Genomic DNA, 15,885 nt, shown 5'->3' on the forward strand with positions numbered 1-15,885 from the left:
CTCAGGGGTACTTAGCTGTGCACCTAATTTGAGACTTTACTTCTCACCAGTGCATTGCAAGGTGACATGAACCCAGTGCTCTGCTAGTTGTACGTAGGGAAAAAAGTAGATAGCTTAAAGACCAAGCTGAAGACTTAGATTTCAGTGAGCAATGAAATGTGATGTTGAGTCTTGCTTTCTTACAAAAGAATAGTAGATTCAAGTTTTCTGTTTGTTTTTAGCCTGATTTTTAAAGGCATCATCTTAAAAAATTATGCCAAGTGCAGGCATGTTTTTAAAATACTAGCAGTTACAGCTGCTAATAGCTGTAGCTTTGAAGAAAATAGGGTCTGCTCACATTTTACCTAATACCAGAATTGTAAGTGGTTGAGCTTTGGATATACACTTTTATTAATAAGTGATACTTCCTTTCTGAATATTAGACCAGGAGGTAGCGTTTCTTCTGTACTTTGCTAAGAAGACTCATGTTGTACTTGTTTTTTTTAACCAATGCGAAAATGTACTCTGTACAGTGTCACCTTCAGGAAGGTGGCTTTTCGTGAGAACTTTGGGGTGAATTAACTTTTAAGTGTTCCAAAACGTTTCAGGTAACTTTTGTATTCAAATTTGCGCTTAGAAAACAAGAGCTAAGGTGCGTGCTGCTACACTTAAAGCAAAGCTGTTAGTGGGGGGTGCAGCTGTCTTCTGAGAGCTTGAGAGTGGGTCAGCAGCCCAACATCAGATTGACTGGCGGCGCGCGAAAGCAGCAGGATCTGTCCATGGGAACAGTGCGGTTTTACACCACTTGCTAGTAGGTTTGTCTGAGAGAAACATGTTTTTTGGACACACAGTGATATAAATCTTGTGTGGAACTTGTTTGTAAAAATCCGTATGTTCATGGTTGTTACTCCGAAACAGCGGCTTCTCCCTGTTCTTTCCTCTCTCCCTACTCATGAAATGCTCAGTTTCAAACATTTCTCAGGTATTCAAAGTTGTATTATTAGGTCCTTATACAGATAGGCTTGCTGGCTGGAACCCAGCTAAGGCTGCTGGTGCCTTGCACAGCCCTACTTTGAGTAAGATTTTTTTTAAAATTTTTTGCTAAATTATTATTTTATGGTAAATAAGTTATTTTCAGTACTGCTTGGGAAGTTAGTAACTGAAGACATAATGTACTATTCAAAATGACTGGAGCCTTTCTACTTTATATTTTGTTTGAAAGCAACCTCTGCCTCAAAGGGCTCTCATCAACCTGCTGTCAACTACTGTCTTCTGCTCTGCAGAGTCTGACTGCTCACAAATTTTTAAATTTTGTAATTTAAAAAATGGCAGTAGTAGTGCATTCAGCTATTGCAGAGGTGAATTAATGCAGTTATAGGGCAAGAGTCACGTTCTGTATTTTTATTAACTAGCCTCTAGCCTTTGTACTCTTCCTAGGAAATTCTGTGAGCAAAGATCACTGTCTGATATTCAGAGCTCCACTGTAGAACTGGCTAGGAGTATTTCACTGTAACAGCAGCATGCCACTTTTAGATGTAGCTACTGCACTTTATATAAAAATACTAATTTATATGTTCTGAAAAAAGCTACGTTTATTTAAAAAAAAAAAAAGAAAAAACATGTATTTTTTACCAGATCCACAGCTTTATGGATTGCACTTTTGGCTAAGGCTCCAGCTCATGATTACATTAGTACCCAAAGAAGTATGCGATTGGCATACAGAGGGGTGTTGTGATCATACAGGTGAATAGACATGCGCACAAGTAGCCATATTAAGGTGGAGTATAAGGTGATGTATATGCACCCTCAGGTTTTAAAGCCCCAGAGTGCTTTATTCCCTTGCTGGCAGAAAGTGGGAGGGTTTCTAGTCCTTAGGTTCAATTAGTATTTTAGTTTAATTAATGTGATGCAGTAGTGTGTTGAGCATAATGTAGATGCTGTATGTTGGCACATGATACCCATCATTCCTTGAACGTTAAACTTTACATTATTTACAAAAGGATGTTTAACTCTCAGTGATGGCAAATGCCCAATTTGCAGTCACCAGAATCTCAGTAGGTAGTATGTAGGGAGTGGTGGGGGGTTGTTTCTTTTTCAGTCTCCACTGAAGTCTATATAATGAATATCTGTGGAAAACATGTAATACTTTACAACATTAAACAGCTTTTGGAATAAATATTGCTTGCTTGGTGTTTGTGGAGAGGAATGCAGCTGCTGGTATGATGCCTGAAGTACAGTGAGGATAACTTCTCTCTCAGACAGCTAACAGCAGTTCTGACTCTTAGAGGAGGAATGAGACTGCGTTAGATAGGAGACCATTAAGTACTGAGACAGAGATTACTTTCCTGAGCAAACTCATTTCTATGCAGTTAGAGCAAATACTTGAAAAACTGCCAGCCTACTGATCAAGGGGCAAGTAGCAGGAAACAGCTAAAAATGAGTGGCCTGTATTTCCACAAATCCAGAAAACCGGGTTAGAGGGAGTACATCTGGGAGAACATAGTGAATCTTCAGAATTTGTCTTCCAAGACTGTGCTCCCAACTTAGAGAGGGAGAAAATGTCTGGTAGTCTCGCACCTGCCCCTCCCTTCCTACTTCCCTTGTACTATGGTTCCTCCCACTCGCATAGAAGACCACCTTTGAGATATTTCAGGATCTCCATAAACCAATGGGATCAGGCTTGAAATAACTGCAGTATGAAAATATAGCTATAATTCAAGAATGTTGCTCATGGTCAATGTCTGTGGTGGGCAAGATGTCAAAAACTGGTGGATTGGTTTGTATATTGTCCTGTCACTCGACCTGCTCTGCAGATCATTGACATGGTTTACCATGGAAACAAGGGGAACATCATCGTACCACTGCCTTTCTCTGATAACTTCAAAGCTCTTGGCTTATTCTGACCAAATCTGACGTGTTCTGGATGCGCTTTGATTCCGGCTGCAGCATCAGCTAATCACACATGGAAGGGGTTTCACAAGCTTCTGTTCCAGAGGTGAAGGATTCACTGTAACACACAAAATGCCCTTTTTCTCCTAATATGTGAGGCATAAACTTCCCCAAGAAGAGGCAGCTGGAAACCTCATATCACCATACACCTGGCCATCAGCTAAACACAGTGCAAGCTGAGAAAGACAGCGGTTAGAAGGAGGTGAATTCTGTGCCCACAAAGTTGTGAACCATAAAAAACTGTTCATAAATTCCCAGCATATGAGGAGGCAAGACTTTGTCAAGAGTAAGTTGTGTGTATCTCTCTGTTTTCTTCTACAACAGGGCATTTGCTGTCCCTGTAGCTATGTAAGAAACGGTATCCTGTTGGATTTCGCACTGATAAGATTTCTAGAACTGTCTAATGAGACGTGATTATGAAAGTGCTAGAAAAGCTAGGTTTGATAAAAATTCTGTGGGTTAGTGTGGAACTGTTCGGGTAGCTGCTTCTAAGCTTTTCCAGGTGGTCTGTTGTAAAACCAGAAGGAGGTGTCAAATGGAGTTCAGCAGGGAATTTCTCCAAGGTCACCTTCTGCTTAATTGCTCAGCAGCATCCACGTGAGAAGTATTGATGAACTAAAGTCTGGGAAGGTTCACAAAGACCTTGAAGAACACGTCTAAAATCCAAAGTAGCTTGCTGAATTATAGAAAACAGAACATTGAGTAACAGCAAGGTATTACACATGTGTAGGCATCGTTGACAATACTGAATGCAGAATATGGAAAGGAGTAGCTCCTAGTACAAGAAACTGAAGGGTCAGTATGGATCAGGAACCAAATAGGATGGCATTAAAGTGTCACCATATCAAAAAAAGACAATGTCATACTGAAGAAAAGAATAGATGTGCATGACAGGAAGAAATTCTTCCCATCACAGAAGGATAGCAATAAGGATTCTCAGCAGATGGAAAAAAATACCATGTGTGGAGAAATAGGCCTAATCAGCCTTAAAAAAATCAAAACGGTGTGAGCTGGGCAGTACAAGTATGTAAGTATGTAGAGTGAAGTGTGCAAAGATTCAGACCAGGCAGTGGGAGAAGTGAGGTGCAGGAGGCACGGGAGAGGACTGTCTGTGGAGGCTGAGAACCTCCATCTCTTTGTGGAACTAGATATTTAAGGAGCAGCTGGAGCAGCTGTAGGCCATAGGCAGAGCCAATCTTGCCTTGGGACAGGGACATGGGGTAGTTGGTGGCAGTCTGGAGGCACCAAAATCTTTTCCTCTGTTTACATACACGGGCTGGACACAGACTGGACTGTGGACAGAGCTGGAAACGAGGACTTCACCTGATTGCCCTGGCAGGAAAATACCAACTGCCAATACCAGCATCTGCGCTCTACAAGGAGACAGGGCTTTGTAAATTATCAGTGTCCCTTTTCATTTCCCATAATGAAGATTATAGCTAGATCTTTCTGTTACTGAACTACCTTAATAGTCCACGCAATGGAAATTGATTTCCAGTAATGCCCACAATACTGACATCTAAGAGGAAGGTGGAACCCAGAGAAAACTCAGTAGCCTGTATACTGTGGAACACAAATACTTAATCACCTTCCCAATTCGTATCCTGAATGGCTCACTCTCTCCTTGCTGCTTTTATTACCCTCTGCATGCAGAAAGTTGCCTAGAGAGGTACCGCCTGCTGTGTCCAGCTTTCTCCCACATAAGTACCTTCCCTTTAAAGTGAACGTCTTCATTGTCTTGGGGAAAGTTTATGGTTTCATCCCCAGAGTGATCATTGGTTCAAACAAAGCAAAACCCTGATAAAACAGCGGCAGACCTCGGGGATTGGGATAAGGACAGTTTGCTGGGACAGCTAAGGGAGCAGGAGAAATAGCAAATAACAACAGCATCACTCATAACGGAATATGGACAACTCAGGCTAAGTGCTCATGAAGCCAGATCACCCCTGAACCACGCATCCCGGAGCCGTGCTGCCTGCCCCGTCCCCTCCCCTTTCCCCCCCCCCGCTCACACACCACACAACTAGCCTCCAGTTGCACTGACCAGGATGCCATATGGGATGGAATACCCCTTAGTTATCTTGGGTTCACCTGTCCTGGCCGTGTCCCATCCCAGCTTCTGGTGGAATTTAACCCTATCCTAGCTGGACCCGGGACATAAAATCAGCTTTGAAATTTGCAATTTGTCTACATCCCTATTGGCAATTCACATTTCTTCTTCACATTCAACCAGAAGAGAAAGAGACAACCATTGAGCAGAGAGTCCACGTGGCAGTCTCTGACTTCATTGGATTTTTGCAACTACTTCCAGAATCTGGAATGGTCTGAAACACTCCTAAGTATCTTTGAAGATTTAACAAAGGAGTTATTCCCTTTCTCTTTGTACTCCAGCTTTTTATAAAACATTGAGAAGTACTGTGGTTCTGTCTCTACTCCCACTATCCCAAATATCCTTAGTTATGTCAGGGTTCCTAACTCAATGCCAAAGGAAGCATAGCACCTTTATTTCATTGCATGGATTCTGTTATGTCAGTTGATCCTGCAAAATTTATTTTTAATTAGCAGCACGTAGATTACATGAAACACTTTGATGAAGTGGTCAGTTTAATAAATACAAAAGGAGGAGGAAAATATCTGCAACTTAAAGAAGCAATGACAAAATTCTAAGCAAGGTGTTCTGATGCTCATGTTCTGTACAACTGTGACATCAGCAGGGAACACGGAGAGTTCCAGGAACCTACAGTCTGTAAGCTTTTTTTCAATGACATTCACAGGACTGGATAAAAGGTAAAACATGTTTTGGTCAAGAAAGAATAGTGCAATACAGTCAGGGCATGGAAAATTCAAGCATGAAAAGATAGTAACTACATGAGTACAAAATAAAAGCAAAACTGAATGGATAAAAAAATAGGCATTTAATGTAACAAGGATAAAGGTTGTTCTAAGACGGTACACTCAAAATTTACATTATTGGCTGTAAGACCTCACTATATCTGAAATATGTTTTTTGTATACACATTGTATCAGGTGCTCTTTCTCCATAGAAAGGAAGCTACAAGCCTTGCTACTTTACAGTGATGAGTGAATGACATAACCTAGAAGCAGCTCTTCTCTGAGAGAAAAAGAGTGCATATTTAAACTATGAACAAGAGGGCTCAAGGCTGAAGATTAAGTTTGCACCAAAGTGATACCCGTTATTGATGTTAATAACTACTTGGAGAGATTACTTAAGATCTGGGATGCAAAACAAATGCCTTGTTATACATATCTGTGAGGAAAAAAAAGGGGCCATGGATGAAGCAACTGTCAGCTCAGAGAAGAGCCACCTCTGTGAACTGCAGTGGATGAGATGGGTCAGGCAAAGGGTAGGAAGATTCTAAGTTAGCCTCACTTCCTGAATTAAGCAGTCAAAAAAAACCCAAGAAACCCCAAACAAAACACAAAACATGCCAAAAGGGACTCACTAAATTAGTGATGACTGTTACATCTTCCTGTAAAAACAGATAGGCGTGATCACAGCATGACTTCTACTAATCCACTTTTGTAATCTGAATAAACCCTGATCCAGAGAAAAGGAGGACACAATGGCAACTATCTTTGAAGTCTCATTATGGTATTTGGAATAAATCAAAAGGTAGTGATGTAAAGAGCAAATTAATTCAAAACAGATTGAAGCAACCTGTTTCCAGAACCTGCCCTTGACAGTTTTATAAAATGGCACGGTTTATCCTGGTTTCTGTAATGCTCTGGATCTAATACCTCTGATTTGCTACAGAAATCTTTGGCCTTGAAATTTGTGATGCTGGTACACCGAGTCCCAAGCTCTCTGTCTCCATATGCCCTGACTTGCAGTTTTCCTGAAGGTGCAGCCTTGCGAAGAGCTGCTGACTTGTTTTTTACGTGTGTGATGAAGTACTGTGCCACCTTTTCAAAGTTGATATAAATCCTGCCCCAATGGCAGATAATCAGGTAGAGGTCTCCAATGCCTTTAAAAGCCTACCAACAATGAGACTGTTGATGTGAATCCCTGAAATGCCACTGTACCCGTATGCCATACCTGTGGGGTTCTGATGGTACACTACCTTCAGACTCTGGCTCACTGCCCCCAAGGGACTGGGGAAATCCCCATCAAACTCAGTGATACACTCTTGTGCATTAGAAATCTGAGAACCAGGTATGGAGGCAAGACAGATGGGCTCTAGTTATATGTTCTTGTGAGTCTTTCCACAAGATGGTGCAAAGGTTTGTGTCGAAATGCCGCACTATTTTAAACTGAAAGCGCAACTTCATTCTGGTGTTAGGTCACACACACAAGCAATGCCTCCATTCATGGCTTTGCAATGAGAGCTATGCCTTGTAGTTAGAAGTCAACAGTGCTTGTTTTTCTATGGAACAAGATCACAATCCATACACAGAAGTAAGGCAGACCATCAAGAAGCGACCTGTCCTTCAGCCATTCAGCAGAATGAAGTTCTCTTTGTCTCAAGGTGTCCTGGTCTCTGAACTGCGGGATGATGTCAATTCCCAGAAAGTGGATGGTTCTTTTCATACTGTAGAGATGTGCCCTTGCCAAAATAAGTTGGATTTATAAAAAGTTTACAGATAAATAAAGACCCTTGTGCCAGGTTTCCACCTGTCCTTGTTTCGGATAGGATAGAGTTAATCTCCTTTCTAGCAGCCTGTGTAATGCTGTGCTTGGGACTCAGGATGAGAGCAGTGACAGTTGTTGCCAGGCAGTCAAGGACTCCTCAGTTTGCACTGCCTAAGTAAAGAGAAGGCTAGGGGTAGAGGAGGTGGGGTGGACCTCGAAGGGACACAGCCAAGACAGGTGACCCAAACTGGCTGAAGAGGCTGTTCCATACCAGTGACATCATGGTCAGCATAAAGGGGGGCTGGTGAGGAGAAGGTGTGTGTGGCTCCATGACATGCAGTTTTTTGGGGACAGTCCGTTTTCAGGATGGCTCTGAGCTGTATGGCCTGAGTTGTGCAGTCCACTGAGAAACTGCATGGTGCATCACCAGCTTCATATATTTTGCTATAGAAGTCCTGTTATTGTATTTTCTCTCTGTCTACCATTCCAGTAGACTATTGTTATCCCAACCCATGAGGTCTGCCTTTGGTTTTTTTCCTTTTCCTACCTCTACCTCTTCACACCCTGCCTGAGAGAGTGGCTCAGCTCCTGGCTGGGGGAAAAGCCATGACACCACCACCACAGGAAGTCTTTGCTCAGCTGAGATCCTGGGGAGCAGGCAGGGTAAGGGACACACAGATTCTCCACAGGTACAAGAGAAATGAAGAGGATTAATGATGCAGCAACGCCTCACAGAGCACAATACGAGGCACCCAGGGAAGGGGAGGCTACATCTGCTGTATTTCTAACAAGCACTTACTGCCTCGTGCTCTGTGTTCATTCTGTGACACTTCCCAAATGGTAATGGACAGCACTACGTATTTCCACTGAGGAAAAGGGGTAATTAGCCTGGGGACAGAGGAAGCCTTAGTGTACCAGAAAACTCTGTGATGTTTCTTGCCAAAACCAGTTTTAGCTCATCTGCAGAAAGAGAGAAGTACTGCAAGGACAAAAATACATAGGAAAGGTAAAAAAACCCCTACAGTATCATAACCAATGTTGCTGAGAGTGCTCGTGGTGTTTCACGATCAGGGATGCTGTGGCTCAACTGCTTTGTCCTTTGGTCTCACTGCTCAGTGCTTTCTCCTCAAATTTTCCCATGTTAGTCATCTATTTTGCTTATTGCCCCACTATGTGATTGTCCAATTCGACATATCTTCAAATTTCTCCTCTTTTTTTCCTCTCTCTCTTGCTCTCTGCAGCAAATAAAAATGCTATGTCCTGGCTTTCAAGCTAGTTCCTGTGCTAGCAGGGATTCAATCCTTCATTTTCTGTCTGTGCAAACACTGCCAGTGACTGCGGCACTGGAAACTAACACAGGCAGGAGGAGTGTGACCCTGTAACCTGCGAACACTGCTGGCAGTTTGCAGCCACTGTGTTTGGCAGCATAGAAGTGCCTACATACATTGACACAGGCTGGACCTCAGTATACAAAGCATAAGAAATTTATCATTTCTTATAACACAAATTCTAATAATTTCCATAGTACAAAGACCTATCTGCAGGGAGTGTGCTGCTTGTGCCTGGAGTGAAAGCTGCTCTGTCTCTCGCAAGAGGGACCAACTATCTTGTGTTAATGTGATGTGTTGCTGTCATCTATAGGAAGGGCCGGTCTCCTGCTGAGCTGTAACGAAGGCCTGGCTTTGAATATACCTTGTAGCTATGTGCATTAGTGTTTTATTTTAAAATGTGAAGGCTTGTTCCTTTTTACGAGGCCTAAATATTTTGATTCCTTATTTATTTTGCTGGGGAAAATACATCTGGAGATCTGTCTATTCTTAAACTGTAGCATGCTGGTTTATATCTGATAATTATCAAAAATTATGAAGAATAATTAAGATAACTTAAAAATGTGTAATTTATCCTGGCCAGTGATTAGATGCAATGATTAGGTTTGGCTCTGTGGTTTTGGGGTTTTTTCTTTTAAAGCTGAACTATTAGATAAGGAAATAGTTCTTAAAATTTTAATTAACCACATCTTATTTTATGCCCATTTACCACTAGGGAAGTGTATTATCTGTTAATAGTGCTACTTCATTTTGAGAAGATTAGGTAATAGCACTTGTAATAAAATTCATTGTCCGTTTATTTCACTGGTCACTGCAGCAATTGAAGCTGTAGCACAGGCAGGGCAACTACAAATGTGATGTAGAGTGGAAGACAGACTGGGGGGAAAAATCAGAAAAGTCTTTTCACCTGCCGGCCCTGAATGGCATTTGTGGCGTACTGAAGTATTATATCATGGAAGAGTCCCTGCATGCTGCATTAGTGATCTTTTTTATTGGATCTAAACAGCCTTTAAGAAGTACTTGCACCCAAATTTCAGCCCATTTAGTACCTCAGCCAGATTCAGAAATGGAAGGGACAGAAGTACAGTAAGAACTGTCATATTTTGTTATAATTCAACTTGAATGGGTGAGTGATAGCATCTTGATAGTGTGAAATAATGCACAGAAAAATCCCTGAACTGTGGAAACAGCTTTGAAATTACTGACAGAGGTTTGCAGCAGAATGCCAGCTTAGGTGCTCCATGAGAGCTCTCATCAGGCCCTCTCTGTGAGGAACAATCTCTTTTGTTCCTGTTTTATGCAGAACTGGCACAATGGAATATGTGATTGACCCTTAAACTGTATCTACCAAATACCACACTGGCAGGGAAGAATGGACATCCTAATGGAAAAAGTTTTAAAATATTAAGCAATGGTGTCATGTTGTGCTCTGTTCCTTGCTTCTCTGACCCCAAAATGTTCATTCTAAGGAAAGGGTGGCTCACAGAACAGAAAACTGACTGAGGTGAATGCAGACGTGTATGGCATTATTTGCGGCCATACAAATGTGCATCTTAAAAGGCTGTACAGCCCTAGACCTTGCTTTAACAGCAGTGTCCTGGGTTTGGCTAGGATAGAGTTATTTCTTTCTCTCTAGCAGGATGCCCTTTCAAGTGAAAGCAAACTGTGGCCTGCATGGCCTGCATGCATGGTGCTGCCAAAGGGATTGAGAAGAGAGCATTTGCATTTGCAATTCCAGGGAAAGGTGGTTTTTCTCTGAGGTCTCGTGGAGGTCACTCCTGTCCCTTGAAATGTCACTGAAGAAAACAGACAAATCTGTGAACTTGACCTTGCATGTGATGGAGACAAGCTGTGGAGGCCATAGTGGTTTGGGCTCCTGACAAACAGCAGGCGGTCATTGGAGGGTTAAACCCAAGCAGTGGGGAATTTATCATGGTACTTTTGCCTCTTCTTTGGCACTATCTGCAAGTTTACCTGCACTAGATTTATCATCAACCTCATTTGGATGCTACTGTTCTTCAGATAACAAAAGGAGCAGCGAATGGTACAGTCTGACAGACATTTCAGTTCCATCCAAATCACCAAAATATTATTTCATTTGAGTTTCTGTTGTCTTCACATGAACCTTATCAGTCTGTGGCTTTGATCTCAGGGCTTTACAGAACCTTGAAGGTGAGGTCTCTTGCCATAACTTTTCCCCATTGTTCTCTAGACAAAGGCACTGAAGGTGAAGTGAATAGCTTGCTCTTCAGGGCTACTCAAGGGCCATTTCCCGCCTTCCCCTCCCTCCCCCCCACTCCCCACCCCACCCCGTGCTGTGAATCCTATGATTCTCAGTATTGCTCTTGACCCAGATAACATCCCACAGTTAGGGGAACTCACAGCCCTTTTTCACCTTTGGGGAATGAACATTGTTTAAGCACCACAGAAATAACCTTCCTTGAGACACTGTCATGAAAAAAACTGGTAATTATGGAAATATACAATGTATTGCTTTGGGTAGGTGTCTCAGGGATGAGAGATCATAATTCTGCATGGATTCCCATCCATGCTGCTGTGAATAGAAAGGAGAAATACATGCTAGAGTGCGTGGCAGCAGATTTAAAGAGAGGTCAGTAGCAGGGTTCCTATAGTCAACCTGTCACAAACCTATTTTAGCAGAGAGTGCTTTGTTACACAGCGTGTGTTACACTGAAAGACGAAATATGCACTGGTTTCCAGCAGCATTTGATTTTTAAGGTGTGAAGACTATCTCAGCCTAATAATGCACATGGAAAACATGGGTGGTTTTTCTGCTGCATTCTCATCCTGTGTTAGCTACCACACCCCAGTTAGCAGGGGGTACAGGCAGAAAGATGTTAACAGTGCCTGCCAATAAAAGGGAACCAGGTGCTCTCTCATAGGTTTCCGTATGTCTTCTCGTCATAGTCCAGGCAGAGCAGACACCTTGTGCCAGAGGAAGGTTCTGCTGTAAAGCAGGTGCTGACAATTCATAAAGACAAGCATCTCTGCAGGATTAGTTTCATTAGCACAAATGATTAGCCATTTCATTGGCTGGAGGACAGAAGCAGATGAGAAGATGCAACCTCAGGACCTCACTCTGCTACTACTTACAGGTTAAAAAAGAGTGTGTATGTAAGCCAGACAGTTACACCAGGAAAACCTGCAGGTCCACAGCAGTCTGAAGAATCATGGGAAGCAATGCATAAACACCGAATGACTGGAAATTGCAGCATAGGCTGTATTTCAGCAGACTGTATGAAACAAGTTGTCAGTGAGCTACAGGAGTGGAGGAAGGGGTAAATTAAAGGGAAACTGTTACATGAGGGCAAGACATACTCCAAGTGAAGGACACTAAATACAATAAAGAACCTAAATATTTTTAATATGCATTTTGTATTTCTGGTGGAAACCAACATACATTTTCAATACTTAAAATATTCCAAATAACCAACACCCTTGGCACTGTTTTCTTTGTTTGGTTTGTTGGTTGTTGGTTGGGTTTTTTCTCCCAATTTTTGTGTCACAGACTGCATATAACATCCCACAGCAAACACCTCCACATTACCATGCAAAACATACTTTCCTAGAAATAAACTCACATGCCTAGATGTCTCCCAAATCCTCCAAGATTCCAGTCCAAATATACTCACTTCTAGTTTCTCCTAGTTATGGCTAGAGGGCGTTTTCCACAGCCAAACAGAGGTATGAACTTCTCAGACAAACTTCCAGCCATAAACAAGAAATCTGGGAAGAAGTGAAGTTCTGGCTAGACAAATTACATGTCCAATATGAATTTGACTTTCCTGGTTGCTAATTATTTCAAGTTATCTGTATATTAATGGAGATTAAACCAACACTTGATACTAGGGGAAAGAGACAATTCCACTGAGCCCTTTGCTTTCTTTAGCTCTAGCTGACATAATCCCCTTCCCAGCATCTCAAAGACATCAAAGCCTTTCTCACTCTGCTGCTGACTCATCAGTGGCCCACAGAAAAAAAAATCAGCATGGCCCACGCCTTCAGATGCAACCAGTCTGGACAAATAACCCCCTGCAGCTTGCTAACAGGCTGTGGGCTGCATGGTGAGTTTGTGTAGCTCTGGGTGATGAGCAGATGCGTGCTTTCACCCAGAGCCTTCCTGAAGGTGCATGGAGACCTTCACCATCCCTTCCTCGGGAAGTGACGGGATACACCCTGTTACTTGGCATTCAGTCAGGATGCATAGTGAACCGGAGAAGGAAATCTGTTGAATTCTTGGTGTAGAAGGAAAACACCACCTGCAGCTGTTCACAGGCATGTGGTGGGGCTGAGGAAATTCAGTCCGCATGAGTCTGAGTGAGAAGCCAGTCCCTGCATGGCTGATGAAGAAAGGCAGCAATCCATATAAGACCAGCTGCTGTCTGACCTATCTGGGACTAGCACAGGAATGGAGAGAAGCACAGGGCTTTGTTTAGACACCTACCCTGCTTTGGCAGAGGTAGTCAGTACTTACTGCGCTCTATCATCACTGTCACTGGCCTTCTTCTGCAACATTCAGAATTTAAAGCAACCCAGAGGGTGATGCTTTTGTCACAAGGAAGGCCAGCAGGAATTTCAGCTGGGGAGGAGAACAGCTGCCATAGTGCTAAGAAAGCTATGTATTTGGAACAAGGAGCTGAGAAGGGGTACCAGCCTGCTTACTGTGCTTGCTTTGGCTACACATTACTCTCTCCTGCATTAGGAGTTTTATTATCTCCTCCTTATCAGCAAGGATGATTACCTGCAAATGTCTGCAAACACACCTGCTGCCAGGCATTTTGCTATCAATGTGATTCTGAGAAAATCAGAGCCTTGGTAACCAGTTATCACTGGCTCTATTATCAGAGCTGGCACCAGTTATTAATCCAAATAAGCCACCTTCTGTGCACTGAGGACATGACCTGTCTATGTATCTTGCCGTGGGCTGTTGAGGATACCTACATCTGCTGCCCCACTAAAATGCCTTTATACAAATGCACGTAGCATGGGGAACAAACAAGAAGAATTGGAGATCTTTGTGCGGTCACAGGGCCACGATCTCATTGCAATCACTGAGACGTGGTGGGACAGCCTGGATGACTGGCACGCTGTCATGGACGGCTACGTGCTTTTTAGGAAAGATAGGCTAGGGAGACGAGGTGGAGGAGTTGCTCTTTATGTTAGAGAGCAGCTGGAATGTATTGCCTCCACCTGGGGAAGGATGTACCATCCATCGAGTGCTTGTGGGTTAAAATCAAGGGGCAAATTGGTATGTGTGACATTGTTGTGGGAGTGTGCTATAGGCCCCCTGATCAAGAGGAGCAGGTTGATAGTGCATTCTATAAGCAGTTATAAACAACCTCAAGATCCCAGGCACTGATCCTTATGGGGGACTCCAACTATCCAGATATTTGCTGGGCAAGCAGCACGGCCAGTCGTATGCAGTCCAGAGAATTTCTGCACTATGTTGAAGACAACTTCCTGATACAGATGGTGCAGGAGCCTACAAGGGGAGGGCAGCTGCTGGACCTTGTTTTCACTAACAAGGACGGGCTCGTTAGGGAAGTGAAGGTCGGGGGCAGCTTAGGACAAAGCGACCATGAAATGGTTGAGTTCAAGATCCTGGGTGGAAGAAGCAAGCCAGAAAGTAGGATAGCTACCCTGAATTTTGGAAGAGCTAATTTTGATCTCCTCTGCTACTTAATAGGGGCTATCCCATGGGCTACACCGTTTGAAGGAATGGGAGCCTGTGAGACCTGGCTATTATTCAAACAGTGCTTCTTCCCAGCACAGGAACGATGCATCCCTTTGAGCAAGAAATCGGGAAAGAGAGGCAGAAGACCTGCATGGATGAGCAGGGAGCTAATGAGAAAACTCAGAGGGAAGCAGAAGATCTACGAATTGTGGAAAAAGGGTCTGAGCACCTGGGGAGAATACAGGAACGTGGTCAGGGACTGTAGGGATGCAACTAGGAAGGCTAAAGCCCTCTTGGAAATGAAGCTGGCAAGGGACATAAAGGATAATAAAAAGGGGTTTTTTAGATACATGAATAGTAAGAGGATACCCAGGGATAATGTAGGTCCCTTGCTGAATGAGGAGGGTGTCCTGGTAACGGGGGATGCTGAGAAGGTGGAGATACTGAATGCCGCCTTTGCTTCAGTCTTCACTTCAAAGGCCCCCCAGGACCCTCAGACACTGGATGAAAGTAATAGAGTTTGGGAAATGTAGAGCTTCCCTCTGGTTGAGGTAGGGGAGGTCCAGGAGCAGCTCAAAGGGATTAATGCACACAAATCCATGGGCCCAGATGGGTTACATCCACATGTGCTGAGGGAGCTGGCGGAGGTGATTGCTGAGCCGCTCTCTATCATCTTCAACAGGTCTTGGAGGACAGGAGAAGTGCCTGAAGACTGGAGGATAGCCAATGTCACTCCAGTCTTTAAAAAGGGCAAGAAGGAGGAACCTAGAAACTCTAGGCCAGTCAGCCTCACCTCTGTCCCCGGAAAGGTGATGGAACAGCTTGTTCTGGATGCCATCTCCAAGCAATTGGAAGAGAAGAAGGTCATGAGGAGTAGTCAGCATGGATTCACCAAGGGGAAATCATGCTCGACCAATCTCATAGCCTTCTACGATCTCATGACAGGCTGGGTAGATGGAGGGAGAGCAGTGGATGTCATCTACCTTGACTTCAGCAAGGCCTTTGATACTGTCTCCCATGACATCCTGATAGCAAAGCTGAGACAGCATGGGATAGATGAGTGGACAGTGAGGTGGGTTGAGAATTGGCTGTCGGACCGAGCCCAGAGGGTTGTGATTCGTGGAGCAGAATCTGACTGGAGGCCTGTGACTAGCGGTGTTCCCCAGGGCTCGATGTTGGGTCCAGTCCTGTTTAATATCTTCATTGACGACCTTGATGAGGGAATAGCATCCACCCTCAGCAAGTACCCGATGATACAAAGCTGGGAGGAGTGGCTGACACGCAGGAACACTGCGCTGCCATCCAGCGAGACCTGGACAGGCTGGAGAGCTGGGCTGGGAGAA

The sequence above is a fragment of the Gallinula chloropus genome, assembly GCF_964237585.1.
Source record: "Gallinula chloropus genome assembly, chromosome: Z".
Classification (NCBI taxonomy): Eukaryota; Metazoa; Chordata; class Aves; order Gruiformes; family Rallidae; genus Gallinula; species Gallinula chloropus.